Source organism: Salvelinus namaycush, chromosome 1 (genome assembly GCF_016432855.1).
Source record: "Salvelinus namaycush isolate Seneca chromosome 1, SaNama_1.0, whole genome shotgun sequence".
Taxonomy (NCBI): domain Eukaryota; kingdom Metazoa; phylum Chordata; class Actinopteri; order Salmoniformes; family Salmonidae; genus Salvelinus; species Salvelinus namaycush.
The window spans coordinates 77,191,927-77,199,289 of record NC_052307.1 but is presented as its reverse complement, the minus strand read 5'-3'; positions in this window follow the sequence as shown (position 1 = coordinate 77,199,289).

Sequence of the window (7,363 nt, the reverse complement as noted above, 5' to 3'; positions counted from 1 at the left end):
CCCAAATCTGATCTGTACTTCTCCAAAACTTTGTCCCTGACCTGTTTGGAGATCTCCTTGGTCTTCATGGTGCCACTTGCTTGGTGGTGCCCCTTTCTTAGTGGTACTGCTGACTCCGGGGCCATTCAGAACAGGTGTATATATACTGAGATGATGTGACAGATCATGTGACACTTAAATAAAGTCCACCTGTGTGCAATCTAACTATTTATGTGACTTATGAAGGTAATTGATTGCACCAGATCTTATTTAGGGGCTGAATACATATGCACTCACCACTTTTTCGTTTTTGGATTTATTTTTAAACAAGTAATTTTTTTCATTTCACTTCATCAAATAGGAAAAAACGCCAACGGGGATGAATACTTTTGCAAGGCACTGAATAGACAATCAAGGAAGGGCGCAGTCTGCTTAATTCGCCTACTAACAAATTAACACTCATCGACCACTTATCGGTTTCCGAGTCACGGAAGGGAGAGGACAAGAGGACGGTATTTCGTCCAAATGTGAATCTCCCCCTGGCTGTGTCTCTGTCCTTCGCTCCATGATCATCACTGATCTGGCAGGACACAACAGGAAGCAAAATAAAGGAAACCAACTATGTGTGTGTGTTTATGCGTGCATGCAATCATCCCATACATAATTTAATTTAAAAGGCAGTAAATTAACGGACGTCTTTTCTCCATGCCTTTAGACAGCGTAGCTGCGCTGGGTTGCTCGTGACCATGGCAACCACAGACTACCCTGACACCTAGTGGTAGTCCACTCAAAACAGATACTGCACCAAGCAATATGTCAACCTCAATACTGCACACATCACATAACACCATGACCTAAGTGATTGATTACATCTTACTCATGTTATGATGTTTAAGACTGAAATATAATCCAAAGGAGGCTGGTGATGGGAAGAGGTCTCATAGAAATGACTGGAATTAAGTGAATGTAATGGTATCAAACAGAAGGAAACCATGTGTTTGATGTTGACACCATTCCATTCATTCTGTTCCGTCCTCCCCTAATAAGGTGCCACCAGCCGCCTGTGATAGAGACTGACATACAAGCAATATCTTGTAGGCTACTTTGCTACAATTTATGATGAACTGAGGGAAAGATTAGGGTAAGATTATTTATTTTCTTGACTACTAGCAGGTGATCATAAACTAAACTCACTCAGGTTCATACAGTAGAGTCTATGAGGTCTATCATAACGAACATATCTACGGTAAGAATATCCTCCTACCCATGATACTGTAGATAACAGTTTTACTCAGTATTCTACCCTGACACCTAGTGGTAGTCCAGAAACACAACGTTTATGACCACTATACTACCAAATTCAACTTGCACATGTGCTTATTCCCTTCGACCACAGGAGGGAACACAAACACCAGGAAGTTAGAGAATCATGTGATCCACTCCAGACATTGTTCCATCATCACATGTTGGTGCTGTTCAGGATCAGATATGACCAGAGATGTACAGTAGTACTCCCTCAATCATTGAGCTTTTGAACAACCACATGTGGTATCCTTCACCAGAATCTGGGAGACTTTCACCACCATTTCAAGGGATGTTTGTATCAAGCATCTCAGAACAGGAGTGCTGATCTGGGGTGACCACATAACCTTTTTTATTGTGATCTAAAAAGCAAAACTGATATAAATCAGCACTCGTCACTCTGATACACTTGATACATACGGTCTCTGTCTCTTAGAAGTGTTCTGTACAAAAGTCAATTAGCATGCTCTGACCAGGATGACATAACATACACTGTATGGTGAAGGATGATGACTCTATGCAACATCATGAGTCTATCATTGTACTCTTTAGAATTCCCTCCCTCTACCCTGTAAGTTAATCAGTTCCTTTCAATGTAATCACTGTCTTCGAGTCCATAACACATCAGCTGTCTCAATGATTACACAAATGCATGTTTACATGTGATTATACAAGGCCACAAGACAGTATTCATGGACATGCTTGGACTGATTACATTTTAGTCATTTAGCAGACGTTCATATCCAGAGCAACTTACAGTCATTGCATTTAACTGAGGTAGTCGGTATGACAAACACATATCACAACCATTTCAAGTAAAACCATCCTCAAAAAACAGAAGCTATCACAACATCTTTCACACAGCCATTTCAGATGAAGAATAAGTGATGTATTTTACTGTCAATGCTGTGAAGTAATGCATCCATAAACTAAACCCATTTGGAACAGGAAAGTCCTCTGTGATAAGTAATCATGGCCATTATCAAAATAGGTGATTTTGAATATTATTGGTCGTCTCTTCAGATCTTTGGCTATCTCACACTCCCATATGAATTATTAATAGTAAATGCAGCATGAAATCCTGTTGCTATAGATTCCAGACACAGCATGCAGACAGAGGTATAGAGTATCCATCTCATTATTTTCATGTGATAGAGAGAGTCAGAAACAGTAAGAGAGAGACCAAGAGAGAGGGGAAGAGAGCGAGAAGTTTGTCGCTTTCATGAAGTTGAAAGTAATGACAGGTTCAGCTACTTAAGACATTGGCTTAGAGAGGTCTGCCACCCAGGGCTAGGTTGAGAGAGGTCTGCCACCCAGGGCTAGGTTGAGAGAGTTCTGCCACCCAGGGCTAGGTTTAGAGAGTTCTGCCACCCAGGGCTAGGTTGAGAGAGTTCTGCCACCCAGGGCTAGGTTTAGAGAGTTCTGCCACCCAGGGCTAGGTTTAGAGAGGTCTACCACCCGGGGTTAGACAGGTCTACCACCCGGGGTAAGGGTTAGAGAGGTCTACCATCGAGGGTTAGAGAGGTCTACCACCTGGGGTTAGGGTTAAAGAGGTCTACCACCCAGGGTTAGGGGACTACCACCCAGGGGTAGGGTTAGAGAGTTCTACAGTTCAGTAACAGGTTCTGAATTGGTATATGTCTGCTCCTGCCCCCCTGAAGTCTCTCATGAGGAATACCTGATAACTGATTAAGTGTGGTAGGCTGGTAGCACGTAGCAGTGTGTGTGTGCACATGGTCTGTGTGTGCATCAGGCAGCGTGTGTCAGCTACAGCAGCCAGTACCACTAACTCACCCTCTCACTCATCTCCAGTCAGATAGGGTAAATAGAGCACATCACATGCTGTGTTGTTGGGAGAATAAGGGAGAGCAACAGATGGCTGCTTTGTGACGCTTCAGATGCAGAAGAAGAGAAGCTTGGGTCTCAGCTCAGAGCCTCAGACTACAGGGGGCAGAGAGACGTGTCAACCACACAAATTGACCTTTGAAACACAAGCTCTTCACTTTTATTAGAGAAGGCCATGTATGGAGTGTATTGAGCAGGTGAAAAGGTTTGTCTTTTATACTACCTTGTGAAAGTATGTTCTAGGCTTGAACAAGGAGAACTCTATCCCTCAGCATCTTCAACCCTTACAGTGATTCAATTCCCACTTTTACTGAGGTGAGAGTTCTGTTGTTGTTCTCTGTTCATCTACACTGGCTGCACACCTCTGGAGTTCTCTACTGTTGCATTGTGGAACCAGTGACTGTGTCAAAAGATAGCACGTAGTGTTGTCACAGTGGGGAAAGAACCTTTTATACAAACACGATCTCTCACTCACTCACTCACACTCACATAAATGACAGACAATGCTGAAGAAAAGATACTAAGTCCACTGAGAAATCTGCTTCTTTGCTTCACTCCATTTCCTAAAATTCCTCATGCCAGACTGTGAAGTCTACCACTAACGTTGTTATAGAGGATATGAGGAAACCTTCTATTAAATAAGGAGATACTATTTGATAAGGTTGCACCAACACAGTTAGCTTCATCTTCATTTAAATCCCTCCATGTCTACTGTGTGTCTCAGACCATTTCCTCCCTCGGGGACATTAAAGTTCATATTCTAGAAAGGGAAGAAACCAAGACAAAAGGTGAACACAGGAAACCACACACCCCCAGGGAGGGGACCAACAGGCTCTCTCTCTCTCTCTGGTGTCAGTCAGAGTCCCTCTGAGACAGAGTGTGATGTAAATCTGTCCTCCTGAAAAGGCCTCATCTCATGTCTGGCAGCCATAGATGTCAGGCTGCTGTAGGACTAAATCTCAGCAGACCCAGGGAGGCAATAATGTAGGCACGACAGATTTACTGTTATCACGCTAAATAATTACCCACCGCATGAGAAAGGTGAATAACTCAGAAAGACAGAGGTTGTGATAGATTTGGACATCTGCCATTTGTATTACTTTAATGAATGTAAGCAATAGATTTAAAGCTAACATGCTATAACACAAGGGAATGGATGCAATCAGCTGCATCTGATGCGTCTACGATACTGAACAAAGCATCATGTATTTTCTTTTTTATTCAAATAAAATGGGCATGAAATAGAATAGAATGTTGTAATTTTGAGTATTCTTCCACTACTAACCATTACTACTGACATGAATGTTCTGTTGGACCAGGGGATAGCACACAGGATCATCAGGGCACAGCTGGGTTGTCATGTGTGCACTCTGCATCAAAGTCCTCCTACACCTGGTAGTATGGCAGTACACTGTGAGCTATCTGACAGTAATGTATTGTTACGTGGTGGCTAACCTACTACCTCACCTGGTTTAAGACAAGCATGTGCAGCTCAGGCTTTCAAATCGGGCCTCTGGGACATCCTCATAGGGGTGGCAGCTAGCCTAATGGTTAGAGCATTGGGCCAGTAACCGAAAGGTTGCTGGATCGAATCCCCAAGCTGACGAGGTAAAAATCTGTTGTTCTGCTCCTGAGCAAGGCAGTTAACCCACTGTTCCCTGGGCGCCAAAGACGTGGATGTTGATTAAGGCAGCCCCCTGCACCTCTCTGATTCAGAGGGGTTGGGTTAAATGTGGAAGACACATATCAGTTGAATGCATTCAGTTGTACAACTGACTGGGTATCCCCCCTTTCCCTCCACAATACTCCAGTACTCCTCCTTCAGTCCCATTTCTGTCCACTTCTCTCAACTGTTGTGATAATAGCCACGCATTCAATACTTACACCACGATGCGATGACACATTGATTGCAATCTGCTGTTGTCCTGAGTGATTCACTGCTGATTCAAGCGTTGTTACTCAATGCTGGTGTCACTGAGATTATGATTTTTCTCTAAAGCCTTCATTTAACTGTAATTGCCCAAGATAATAAGAAAAATATAAAAACACAGTTTAGTAGGACTAAGCACATTGTACCTAGATATAATGTTACCAAACAGGGGGAGGTGATGCAACCATAACAGTGCAGGGACAGAAAAAATGTAAGAAATAAAAAATACTTTTATGTTTTCTTAACATCTAGGAAAAACACTTGCACATCTGAGGTTGCTTGTTGCAGGTGCATGGGAATAAAAAATAACATTTACATTTAAGATAACATTCAACTACAAGTGTGTAGGAGGACAGCCTTAACAATCTATTTGCTTCATTGAGGAGTAATTTATCATTATCCCTGAGCCAGTGTCACAATGGCCATGCTCACCTTGAGGCATCAGCCAAGTCTGCTGATAAATTCCTGAAAAACCCCAGGCTGCCTGCTGCTGGACTGATGATCTATTTACTTTCTTATTACTTTTTCTGCTGAAACTTGTCAGTGAGTGATTCATTACATCCAGGAGCAATGGCTCAGAGAGAGCGAGAGAGAGAGAAAAAGAGCATCCAGCTAGATGATCTGTGGTCAATAATGTGATGAGATAATGTGGTATCCATCCCACACAGTAGCCCACTACATGTCAACTAGGAGCCTGCAATCACCCAGCCAGTTTAATGAATGGTTTCCCATGGCCTCCCCTGTCTGTGGATGTAGAGCTTGTATATAGCTTTATGACTAATCCAGTCCATAGGGCTTTGTTCTCTCCAACCTCTCCCACCTCCAGAGTAGAGGAGTCAGAGTGCCTCGTTGACTCAACACTGCATTCAGCTGTGCAGAGCGAGGAGCAGCAGCACATGTTTTTTAATTGCCGTGAGCATTTCCAAGAATGTCCACATGAAAGAAACATGTCAAAGGCTGAAGTATTTAGACAGTTAATCAGTGTGTGATCAATGTAAGAACCAATGATTTATATATACACTAGATGACTGGCAAGGGGCGCTGTTTTGAAGCAACACGACACCATCTTGGCACTCCCCACCATTGTAAACAATATTTCAGAAGCTATAGAAATTAATTTACTAATGTGAACATTTGTTTTTGCTATGTTTATTCTATTACAGTCACCATAATGCATACTTTTAAATTATATTATGTGAGCTAAACAGAAAAACATATAAAAACATTTTCCTTCAAGTATACTTTTTTGAAAGTATTAATGTTACTGTCCCCACTAAAACAAAATAATACATGTTAATTTGTCCTTAAAACATTTGAATTAAATGCTTTTCTGAGGAGTGCCAATATGCCTGACGGGTGGCTTGAAAGCCTCTCCATGGCCAAAACATAGCATCAGCTATGCAGGGTTTATATACATCATTGGTAAGGACCTTGGACAGTTCCCCTGTCTATGATGTGGGAGATTGCCACTGACCGCTTACTCTGGCAATTGGCCAGCGTACTGGAACAAAGAGGCCTCGCTCGGTGAAAAGAGTGGGATGGTTGGGGTCTTTCCTTACATATCAGATATGTTCAAAACTCCTCCAGAGACCACACAGTAATTATCAGAGAATTTACTGGTTGTGTTCTGTTGATCTGCTCATTCACAAGCAGAGCGAAGCACGATGACTGATAGAAAATTATAAGACAAAAGAATACTCTGGGTGTTCCCTGCATGGCCAGTCTACAGTACCTGTCCACTGTATACCTCTACAGACACTAAGCACTCCATTTCATGGTTAGAAGGTCAGCAAAAAACATCTATTGAGAGGTACCTCCAACTCCAACATGATTTATAATACCGATACTATGTAGAATCATACATTAAGTGTACAAGACATTAGGAACAGCTTCTTAATATTGAGCTTCACCCCCTTTTGCCCTCAGAACAGCTTCAATTCTACAAGGCAGCTACCAGCTCTAATTGCTGTCTTTGCAGTTGGCCCAGCACACTTTGGCTTTGACAAGAGGTGCTCCACACTTCCCTTAATGATCTCTACAGCACAGGCAGTGCACGTGCTGCAGTCCTCCACTATTAACTCTGCACTGCAGAGCTCTCCCTGTCCTATGCCGTGCCTTGATTGTATTACTGCTGATGCTATCTGGAAATGTGCATGTACACCCTTGCCCTTCTACTGTTGCTAGCCCCAATTCTGACTTGTGCTCTGATTATCTGCTTCACTGATTTCGGCTCTCATAAAAGCCTGGGTTTTCTGCACGTTAACACTAGAAGCTTATTACCTAAAATGGATCAATTGAAAGTGTGGG